The sequence below is a fragment of the Erythrolamprus reginae genome, chromosome 4 (genome assembly GCF_031021105.1).
Source record: "Erythrolamprus reginae isolate rEryReg1 chromosome 4, rEryReg1.hap1, whole genome shotgun sequence".
NCBI lineage: Eukaryota > Metazoa > Chordata > Lepidosauria > Squamata > Dipsadidae > Erythrolamprus > Erythrolamprus reginae.
In genome coordinates, this window is record NC_091953.1 from 48,388,201 (window position 1) to 48,400,890 (window position 12,690).

Below are 12,690 nucleotides of genomic sequence, written 5' to 3' on the forward strand. Positions count from 1 at the left end.
GAAAAAAATAGGATGCAACACAAAAAAGATAGAGCCCTTTCCATAGAATTTTGTGTTTTTAGAACTCTATCCCAAATGATTTCATGTTAGTTCCACGAATAGCTGCTTTAGAACTTATGGTTCAATATGTGTTATTAACTAGCATAATTATTTACTGGCCTGTTTAAAGAATACTTGGTATCTACTTTTACTTAGTTTAGCCTATCATGTAATTCAGATATGTAAAATATATTTTAAAGAAAGAATAATTTCAAAGTCCCCTAATACTGGCAAAAGGAGGGGGGGGCTTCAGTTACTTGTTATGAATTTTGCAGCTAATATTAGGTTCACTTTTTATTGGTAATAATAAAAATAATAATATTGTGGTCGAAATGTATTTTTCTGATTTACTGAGAACCTTCTCAATTTGCATTATAGGGAGGAAAGGTTCTTCCATAGAAGAAGGTATTATCCAAGTAGAGTCCAAGTCAATAGCAAACCAGTTCTCTTTATTCGTGAAAGTGAGCCTGTCTGCCCCTGTCTTATAATGACCTTTAGCTCTGCTTCCAAAGCCCAGCTGATCAGAGTATGCAGATTGAATTTCCATTCTGCAGCTGTTTTCCATGCCAGCTGCAGAATTTCCATTCTGCAGCTGTTTTCCTCATTTGTAACGGAGAAGGTTATTTTTTTTTTTTTAAAAAAGGTACGAGTTATAAGTTCTAGGCCAAAAATGGGACACAGGGTAGTGCACTGAGGCCCCCCACAGCCCGTTTTTGCTTCCAAGAGAGTTCAGGAAGGCCTATTAGGCCCAAAATGGGACACCGGGGGGTGCAGTGTCTCCCGCAGCCCATTTTTGCTCCCAGGAGGCTGCAGGAAGGCCTATTAGGCCCAAATTATATCATGCATGAGGGAGAAAGAGTGTGTGTGTGGGGGGGCTCACACATGCAAGCACGGGAGTCCAGGAGTATTGGGAGCTTGCACACATTGCATTATGGGTGCAGGCACATACATGCGTGATTTCAGCTCGTGACAACAAAAAGGTTAGCCATCACTGAGTTAACATATTATAAATGTACGATTCTTTCTAACATTTGATTCCTTCTCATTTGATCTGTAAATTCAATTCTGTTTTTTTTTAAAAAAAAGCCACTCTAATACTACTGTCTTCAATACACTCATCTAAAATTCAACCTAACTAAATAGATCAAGACTTACTATATATGTATACATTTTAAAAATTCATGAGTTTAAATAGCTTTTGTATTAGATAAGCTAAGCCTTGAAATATATTGTTTCCTATAGATGATATTTAAGTTCCTGAAAATTTAAATATAAAGACACTGAAGCATTCAGAGCTGTAATTTTAAAAAGTATGAGCTTATTTATTCTTCCCTGAAGTGCGGCTTAAAAACATTTTATCCATTTGTTTATCAAATTATATATGATTTTGCACATATAATGGACAATCTTGCATGCAACATAAAAACAAAAACCATTAAATTTATATTGTTCAAAACTATTTGCTACAATTATTCTGTAATGATGAGATGGCATTATTTAGATTTTAAATTCATAAGTTGTTGAATTTATATTCTACTTTTCCTTTCTGATCAAAAGCGATATTCATAATGTTTTCTCCCCCCCCCCCATTTATAATAGCTAGCTATACTAAAGTGCAAGAGAATATATGACTTTTATTTTTTAAAGGTCCACTTGCATGAAATGAACCATTGACAACTACCCCTTCCATTTTTTTATCTATGAACTTAGAAAACATTAAGGATAGGAAGATAACATTATGGAAAATTATTATAAGGAAGATGATGGTCCCAAAGGTTTGAATGGAATATGTGGCAAAGCACCTCTCACACATACTTGCCTCATTGTTCATCTTATCCCACTTTTCTGCCTTGCTTTTAAGGAATTTGTGCACAGGTGGATAATAAACAGTGTTGGTTGTTGGAAACAGCTGTTGGAGACAAGAACAAGGCTGCCAAATGCTTTGCTCAGCACGTCACAGGAACATTTGAACATTTTGGACAACAGTGAATGTTCCAGACCTATTAATGAATCTGAAGAAGATCGGAGGTCCAAACTCTGGAAGAAAAGGTTGAAGAGATTAGGTAGATCTGAGAAATGGTAACAGAGTCTCACAGTGGAGGCTTCTCTGGCAGGATCATCAATGAAGAAATGGCAATGAGTACTTCAGCAAGGAACAGACAGCAGAAAAAAAAAACAGAACTGGCTGAAGTTCATGTGATCCTCTTTTTCAACTTTCTGGAAAGCAAAATTAATGGGTAAACCAGAGTCACTTAACAACCATGTTACTAATTTAGAAATTGCAGTTCTTCACTTAACAAATGTGGCAAAAAAAGTCATAAACAGGACAAAACTCACTTAACAAAATTTTCACTTAGTATCATAAATGTTAGGCTCAATTGTGGTCATAAATTGAGGATTACCTATAATTATTAAAAGAAAAGGAAATTCAATCAATATATAACAGAATGAAAGACTGAAAAGGAAAAATAAGTTTCTCATAAATGTTCATTGTAAATAATGAGAAGCATGCTTCTTTATGATGGACTAACATGGTAGGAAAAGTAATGATGATGGAGAAGGAGGAGCAGAAGGAGCAAGAACAGGATGTAGAGAAGGAGCAGAAAGAGGAGGGGAAAAGGAGGGGAAAGGAGAAGGGAAGACAGAAATTGCAATAGAACAGCTGAATTACAAGTCAGCAGAATGTTTCACAGAGATAAAATATTCAAGAAGCTGTTTCAAGGGAAGGCTCCCTAAAAGACTTAAAATTTTATCCAGAAAGGATGAGACACTAAGCCCTTCCACAACATGACACATACAAATATAGTTACGAGCTGATAGAGAAGAGATTAATTTTCTTGACAAAAATAAAATATGGTCTTTTACCCAGTTATAAAAAGGACAGAAGTTGTTTATTGGATGCAAATCAGTTTTCACAATTAAACAAGAGGCAGCAGGAAACATCAGGTTCTACAAAGCCTGATATGGATATTTTTCCAAATATGTAGAAATTATGATAAGACCTTTGTATTAATAGTGAAACACACTTTAATGAGAAGAATGTTTAACATGACAGCCTCAAGAGAAATACATGTGTAAAAACAGGGTTTTTTTTGTAAAGGAACATAAAAACAATAAAACAATCCAGAAGTGGAAAAGTTTGTTAGACAAAGAACAGATGAGAAATATTGCCTTAGACCAGTGTTTCCCAACCTTGGCAACTTGAAGATATCTGGACTTCAACTCCCAGAATTCCCCAGCCAGCGAATGCTGGCTGGGGAATTCTGGGAGTTGAAGTCCAGGTATCTTCAAGTTGCCAAGGTTGGGAAACACTGCCTCAGACACCAGAGCATGGTTATACCAGTGGACACCACCATAAGATGGGAAGATGGATACCGGAAGCTAATCGTGCATATTGGGCTGACACCCTGCATGGGAAACCATAAACCCCAAGAAAAGTTGAAGCCTGGGTGGTTAGCCGATGCTCAACTGACCTCTACTGTGAGGGAGACCACCCCTTCAGGTTCTCAGAGTGTGCTGAGAGAATACAGAGAACTAGAGAGGGTATTTAACGAGGTAGAATGTAATGAATTTCACCCTCATTGGCTGATGGACTGCGTGATAGAATTTGAGCCAGGGGCAACATTCCTAAAGCCAAAGATGTATTCCATGTACCCAAAGAAGTTGGAAGAGTTGAGGAGATATATTGATGTCAACTTGAAGAGGGGGTTCATCCAACCAAAAAAATTGAAGGTTGCTATCCCCATGCTATTCAAAGAGAAGAAAGATGTGTGGGGCGGTATCAAATTATGTGTTGACTTCTGGGGATTAAATGAGGTATGCATTCAGAACACCTACCCCATTTCCCTCATGAAAGACTTGCTTAACTACTTGTTCAAAGGCAAGATATTTACCAAGTTAGATTTGATAGAAGCATGCTATAGCATCTGAATAATATTCAACAATTAGTGATTGATTGTATTCATTATCCATGATGATTAGGCATCATTTCACAATAGACTTTCTTTGTTCTTAATCTACCTCCTTCTATATTTTGACAGTTTCTATTTACCAGCCTTAACTTTGGAGTGTTAGGACAAAGTATTTTCATTAATAATTAAGAAATTTGTTAAAGTTACTGTCAAGTAGACTAGCAAATATGAAAATCTGATTGAATCTTTGGAGGGATGCATTTTCACAACTGAGTTCATTTAAATCACAAACACATGCACATCATGAAGAAGAACTTAATTTAAAAGCAAGCTCAAGCTGGAATACCAATGAAAATGTGAATTAGTTTGGTTATCTCTAAGTAAATAAAAGTGTCAGCTGTAGATTAAAAGAAAAAAATTGTTCAGAAGTTCATTGTTGGCATTTTAAATATTCAATATGGATTTATAAAATCTTTAAATATTAGCACAGAGCTGCCACATGATTTAGCCTGTAGGTGTAGTTTATAGTCCTGAAAATAAGAGCTTAAAATAGGCATACCCTTTCCCCAATCTCTATTCTCTGCTAACTTTCAAGTCTTAACTCTTTCATATTCCTATTCCTAACACTAACCCTATGTCTTTTATATTCTTTTCCTGGGATGAAATAACAACAACTAATAATAATAATTCATAACTAAGGCCACTCATTCTAAAAGCTCTTCAGTATTTCAGTGTTTCAGTGTTCAAAATATTTATGTTTGACATTATTATTATTATTATTATTATTATTATTATTATTATTATTAATTAGATTTGTATGCCGCCCCTCTCCGGAGACTCGGAGTGGCTCACAACAACAAAACCGTACAAATCTAATGGTTAAAACAATTTAAAACCCTTAATATAAAAAACAATCATATATCTCATACAAACCATAGGTAAAGCAGAAATGGCCCAGCGGAATCAATTTCCCCATGCCTGATGACAGAGGTGGGTTTTAAGGAGTTTGTGAAAGGCAAACTCTTTCAGAAGGCAAGGATGCTGGGGGCAGTGTGAATCTCTGGGGGAGCTGATTCCAGAGGTCCGGGGCCCACACAGAGAAGGCTCTTCCCCTAGGTCCTGCCAGCCGACATTGTTTGTTCGACGGGACCCTAAGGAGACCAACTCTGTGGAACCTCACCGGTCGCTGGGATTTGTGCAGCAGAAGGCGGTCTCGGAGATAGGTCTGGTCCTATGCCATGTAGGGCTTTATCTATATCTTTGCAAAGTGGCTTTTTCATCACTTCCTATCCCTGACTATAGGAACCACAAGCATTTATTAAGGGTATGAATATGTCAAGTCTTGATATATACCTGGGTGAAGTAACAATTAAATAATATATGACATTAATGCTAGACAACATTTCACAAATGGCAAATATATGAGTTACCTCCTTTTTTCTTGCTTGGCTTTTTCAAGAATTCAATGACCTCAGGACCTTTTGTTTCCTTTCTCCACTTCAAAGTAAATTGATTTTGGATGAAAGGAAAAAGAAACTAGTTTCCTCAAAATTAAAAAAAATAGATTTCATTTTTTAAATTCTAAAAATGAAGCCTAAAATTATAGGTAATAATATTTTAGAGGAAGAAATGTGGACTTTAAAAAAATTATTATTAAACTGGAAAAGCGGGACATCCAATAAGGTGAGTTCAATATTTATTATAAAAAGTTAAAGGAAAAGCTGATGTGAACAAGGAACAAAAACCAAGCAAAAATTTGGATTTACAAAGAAAGAAATGATACAAAAAATCTCAGTCAAATATTGTATACTGAGTTTTTTATTCAATGTTGATTATATTCACTGCAATTTTGAACTGAACTCATGAAGAACTAATTTTTTAAATAATATATACAGATAAAACAGGTTACATTACAAAAAGAAATATGAAATACAGTAGCATGTTTATAATAAATGTGCTAGAATACATTACTTACAAGGTACCTAACTTTTGAAGAAGAGATGCTGAAAAGAGAAACAGGTTGTAAGACCCACAAAAAATTCAGTAAAATTCTTAGCACTTTATCTGACTCAATGTAAAGCAGATACATTTCAAAACAATTTATGGGAAAAATAAACAGGAAAAACAAAATGTTATTTGCTGAGATTTACTGTGACAAAAAATTGAATATATTCAACGAAATTGACTTTTTATTTCAATCAACACTAATTATACTTTTAGATAAAAGTTTGCAAGACTAGTTAAAATATAATTGATTCATACAAAATAGTAAAAATAGAATAGAAAAGAATAACACAATTGGAAGGGACCTTGGTGGTCTTCTAATCCAACCCATTGGTTAGGAAGGAAACTCCTTGCTTATACAGGAAACCTACACCATTTCAGACAAATGATTATTTAATCATTCATCATCCTTTGGGATTGGGCGGCATAGAAGTCAAAATAAATAAATAAATCCTGTCTTTAAAACTTCCAGAGAATTTACAAGTTCTTGTGGCAAGTTGTCCCAAAGATTGCACTGGTTCCGTCAGGAAATTTCTCCTTTGTTCTAGGTTGCTGAATAAGATTCAAAAGAAAGAAATGTGGGCTTGGTTTTCTTAACCTTAAATCATACTATCAAGCAAGATGTTTATTATGGCTAACATAATGGCTAGTGTATTCAACTATCAGTTTTAGAAAGAAATTGTTTAGTCAGTAGATTTACAGCTGTTATGGAATAAAGAAACAAAAGAAGAAAAATCGAGCACCAAATTAAGTCTGCTAAAAATTTGAGCCCCTCTGAGAATAAGTCTGGCAATTTCCCAATTAACATAGCCATCAAATCAGTTTCTTTTTATTCAAAAGATAATCACAATAAGAAGGGTTTAATTACATATGCCTTTATCATATATCCAGATTCAGAAAACAGACTAATGACAGACCAAGTGTTGCTTAATGAAGGTAGGAAATTACCATAGTTAAACCATCTATAAATTACTGAAAGAATAAAAATTCAGCTGAAAAAGCTTATTGGATGAGAAGCAAAATGTTTTCAAAGAAAAGCCAGAAAGTCCAATTGCTTCTTGAAAAAGAACCTTTGGAAAAACTATTGCTAGTTCTTCAAAATTATGATTGTGTTTTACTTTTTAAATTTTGTTTCAGTATCTTACTTTTCAATATTTGTGTGTGCGTGTGTGTGTATGTGTGTATATGTGTGTTATTTACTATCAGCTAAAGACTATAAAGTCACTATGGTCATTATAAAGTTTCATACCTTTAAAGGGAAAGATATAATTATCTAGACAATTGTAAGATACTTGTTTACTTATTTCTGCTTTACTATTTAAATTATTTATTCTTTAAAATCTTGGAAGGCATGCAAGCTTTATAGAGCTAACTTCACATCTGAGATTTGGCACTACTTATCCGTAGAATCAGAAAATGTGCTAAGTCTTTATACCCCGAAAAACACTTTAAGAAAAATATGGTCTAGCATCATAGCTATTAAATTATATATTCAAAAAATATTATGTACTGAAGCATTTTTCATATGAGAAAAAAATACTACCGAAAAATGCCAATTTCCAAATTTTGAATCTCTTTCTCTTTGCTTGCAATATTGATGAATTATTCATATTTTAATTCAACATATGTGAGTTTCCTTCTAAGTAAATTTATTGAAACATATAGACCAGGTAATAAATGATTAGCTAGGGTAAGGTGACACTTAATTTGTATCCATTCTTCCTTCCATCTGCAAAATATTTTCTGTGTCACTGGCTCACACTAAAAACCAAGTGTAGCAGCCATCTCATATGAAACAATTGGCAAGATGTTTTTCTGATTTTCTGATTTTGATTTTCTAAATGATTTATCCTTTATGAATCCTCCATAGCTATGTTAGAAGAGTTCTGATTTTGTTTCATTGATGTAAAGAATTGGCCCATAGAATCTTTTAGGCTTATCAATGTTTCTTTTTACTTTATGCTATTTATATTCATTACCATAGGAAATCTAATTTGTAACCCAAAATTTCAGATCATATAGAAATCCCCTCAAGCATTGCAACAGTTATTTGAAATAAAGATAGTCTTGCTTATGTAAACTCAAAAGCACTCCTTCCTTTAAATATCTGAAGATACTGTCATTTGTCTCTTCACTTTTTTATTTTGCAGACTGAAGACAATCAATTAATTTAACTATTCTTCATAGGATTTAGTTTCTAATTTCACAATCTTTGAACTTTTTCCAGTTTGTCAGTGACATTTAATACCAGGTTAGCCAGAACTATACACATAGTATTTTACTATGTGTATATAGATATATACCCACTAAAACCCTCATTGTGTATTGGACTAAAATAAACAAACAAACAAACAAACAAACAAACAAACAAACAAACAAGTTCTGACCAATTAAAGGAAGTGTGACACTTATTGCCTATGATTTGGAATGGAGTCCATACATCTATTAATACATCAAACTGCCACACACTTTTTGGTGTTGTTAACTTGCGATCTATTAGAATCCTCAGATCTTTTTTATATGGATTTCACTCAAGAAAAGCCCTATGCATCATTTCATTCTATTTCTAATTTTTCATAGAACCTTAATAACTTTAGGATTTAAATTAATCAAAACTACTCATATCTTCTCACTTTTTGAATAAATTAGAAAGCTACTGGGTCTTTAACAAAAATAAGTTACTAATATTCATGTACATGCTATGGTTTGTTTTTTAAGACTTTTGCCAGACACTGGTTTTTTTTTAATATGTGGTATTATTATGTATTCACACAGTGACCAGCTTTATGTGAATATTTCTGCAGGCTTTTCAATCAAAGACAGCAATTCCTAATTTTCAAAAATTTCTTGTGAATCAATCCAGCCCACTTTTTGAAATTTTTAAAAGTATTTAAAGAGCCACACCTAGTAACAAATCCTGGAACAGATACAATGTATCTATAATAAATATATTTTTCCTCTTACAACCAAAGAAAAATGATTCAGCACATCCCAATAATAGATGTAAATTTCCATTCTCTTTTCCATTTCCAAATTTTCTAGTCTACTCCATCTCCCTAGCCAGGACCTATGATAAAGCTTTCCAAGTTCAGAATATTCTTGAAAAACATGATCTATGGAAGAGATGCCAAAGTCTGATGTTGCTTCTCTGACCTGAGGTAGAGTTTGGGTTAGGGTCCATGGTAATAGGATAGTTGTTTTAAAAGTAAGTCATCAGACCAAATAGTTTTATACTATATCCTAATCTGCATAAATAAATAAACAGTTCTTCTTTTGTAAATCTAAATTTCTTTTTATAATTCTCTTGAAAATGATTTTTTTTCAGTATTGACATGAGTGTTCTTCCAGACATAATTTGTGAAAATTATAAAATGATATTTGCTATCAACAATCCAATTATTACAATTTATTTACTAGTTTCTTATTTTCTTATTTGACATGTTTTCATATTTATGTTCTCTGTACTTTAGGATGATTCAACAGCAAAATTTTCATTTTATTTGTTCAACAATGTAATACCGTTTTGAGTATCATGCACTACTGAGATATAAATTAAAGCAAACAAATGAACAAATAGTTATATGCTATAATATGCATTCTTAATAACTGATTAATGCCCGACCGGCGGCTTAAACCGCCGGCCGAAATTGCCCACGGAGCAGGGGGATGCTGCCGGCGGCTCCTCGGAGCCCCGAATTTCCAGTTTCCAGCAAAACCAGAAGTTTTGCTTCTGGCAGCGCCCCAAGGAGGTGCGCTGCCTCCTGGGTCCAAGGGGAGGTCTTAGATCGCCCTAGTTAAGGGCGACCTGAACTAGACCTCCCCCTTGCTGAGTTGCCTCTGAAAGCGAACACCCGCCCACCCTCCGCTATTAACAGTGTGTCTCTAGGAGGTCGCATCAGGGCCAAATAGGAATTTTTTCACTGGGGTTGGCAGGTTAGGGGCGGAAATGGGCATTAGAAGCGACTGCGCATGCTCCTTTGGGCATCTTTTTAAAGGGTGATGGACTGCCTCTCTCCAGGAACTAGAGGTTAGAACAACATCGGGGATTGGAGAGAGGATGCCCATGAGACTCACCAGATCCAATTTCCCTTGGGGATTGTAGGGTGAGATCTTCCCACATGACAAAAGGGGCGTGGCTCGGATCCAGGTGAAGGTGGCTACCTTCACCTGGTTCAGCAAGGAGTTATGCCCAATGTTGCCAAGGAAGATTCTGGCAGGAATTTCCCCCCCGTTAGTTTTGGCCTCTGCAGGTCCTTAATTATAGTTGAATTTAAATATTTAAATGTACGTATTTAAAGTTACGTTATTTAAATGTATGTTAATTTAATAAAATGACCCTTTATTTAATCCATACAATGTCTCAACATCTTTACTCCACTTCCGGGTCAAATCGTAGTTAGCTATATGTGCAAAAAATTGGTGAGAGGTTCATCCCTACTAAAAACTTCTTAATGTTTGTTTTCTCTAACTACCTGTAAATATATACATTTATGTAACTAAGGATCCAGTATGGTTATACTTCACAACAAAATGCAGAAAGTTAGGTTTACTGTTACACTATTACAGAACTAAAGGAGGTAAAAATATCTTTTCATCCAGAGAATTTCTAAACAGTTTTTCACAAAAGAACAGTTATAGTCAGCGATGTCAACTGTTTTTTTGCCTGAATATGAGCACCTTTATTTTTTTTCCCTCTGCGGTTTTCTAAAGCTTTATGAGACCTTAAACATTCTGGGTCATTTAAACTTCCCAGTGTTTTTCCCCTGCTTCTGTTCTGTTTGAATGTTACGTCTCATTTATGAACAGCTTCTTCACTAAGAAATGATTAAACTCCGATTTCTGCTCCTTATAACATTTTTTGGACAACCCCTACACAACTGAAATACGCAACTGGAATAGAATGTTGTTGTTGTTGTTGTTGTTGTTGTTGTTGTTATTATTATTATTATTATTATTATTATTATTATTATTATTATTATTATTATGTCAGTACAACACAGCAAACGAGATCACTATGCTGGATTTCGTATTTCATCACCAGTCGGGCGCTTCCCAAGCACCTAGGACTGCATGATGTAGCAGCAAATTATTTTTGCCGATCCCAGTAAAGCGGCCTTTTGCAATTGACAGATGGAGATTTTGTCAATTCCAATGGTTTTCAAATCTCCGCTGATATCCTTTGGTACTGGACCCAGCGTGCCAAGTATCACTGGGACCACTTTCACTGGCTTATGCCAGAGTCGTTGCAGCTCGATTTTTAGATCTTCGTATTTCACTAATTTCTCTAGCTGCTTCTCCTCAATTCTGCTGTCTCCTGGGATTGCGATGTCGATGATCCATGCTTTCTTTTTCTCCACGATCACAATGTCTGGTGTGTTATGCTTCAGAATTCGGTCAGTCTGAAGTCGGAAGTCCCACAGTAGTTTTGCTTGCTCATTTTCGCCCACTTTTTTGGGCTTATGATCCCACCAGTTCTTTGCCACTGGTAAGTGGTAGTTCCAGCACAAGTTCCAGTGGATCATCTGTGCCACAGCATCATGTCCTTCAATAATTTGGGTAGTGGGAAAACCAGGAGCTATGAACATTCATTTATAATTGTTGTTTTGACACTCTTTTCTGACAATTGCTAGATATTTTGGATCTGAAGTATGTCAGAGCGTAGGAATGATGTTTATGTAAATGTAAATAGATTTGGAAGAACTTCGATAATGAATAAAGAACACTTTTGGTTCATTTTAAAACAGGAAAATGAGTATGCTTAGGAAAGCCTAAGAAAATCCTTAGGAAAACCATATCACTTTCCCTCTGTATTTTGAAAAAAAAATGATGGCCTTTCCATAGTCTATATCAAATATTGGACATATTTTGTGAGGAATCATTTGTGAACTTGCCCAGAAAAATATTTTGGAAGAAATCTCATACATCGGGCCAACTTAGACCAGGATTTGACATATTTCAAGAGTTAAACAGATACTTCTGGGATACTTGTAAGCAAGAAATAGAAATATATCTCCCTTGCATTGTTACTCCTCTGATTCTGCTGCTTGGAAGAAAGTATCCTGGTTTTCTTCATGAAAACCCAATACTTGTCCACCTGTCTGGGAAGAGTTTGATCTGGTGACACCTGATGAAGTGGACAAGGCCATTGGAGCTGTGAGTTCCGCCACCTGTTTACTGGATCCGTGTCCCTCCTGGTTGGTTTCGGCCAGCAGGGAGGTGACACGGAGCTGGGCCCAGGAGATTACCAAAGCTTCCTTGGGGAGGGGAGTTTTTCCATCACTCTATAAAGAAGCGCTTGTGCGCCCCCTCCTCAAGAAGCCCTCCCTGGACCCAGCTGTGCTTAATAACTATCGTCCAGTCTCCAACCTTCCCTTTATGGGGAAGGTTGTTGAGAAGGTGGTGGCACTCCAGCTCCAGCGGTCCTTGGAAGAAGCCGATTATCTAGGTCCCCAGCAGTCGGGTTTCAGGCCCGGTTACAGCATGGAAACCGCTTTGGTCGCGTTGATGGATGACCTCTGGCGGGCCCGGGACAGGGTTTTATCCTCTGTCCTGGTGTTCCTCGACCTCTCAGCGGCTTTCGATACCATCGACCATGGTATCCTTCCGCACCGGCTGGAGGGGTTGGGAGTGGGAGGCACTGTTCTCCAGTGGTTCTCCTCCTACCTCTCTGGCCGGTCGCAGTCGGTGTTAGTGGGGGGTCAGAGGTCGGCTCCGAGGTCTCTTCCTTGTGGGGTGC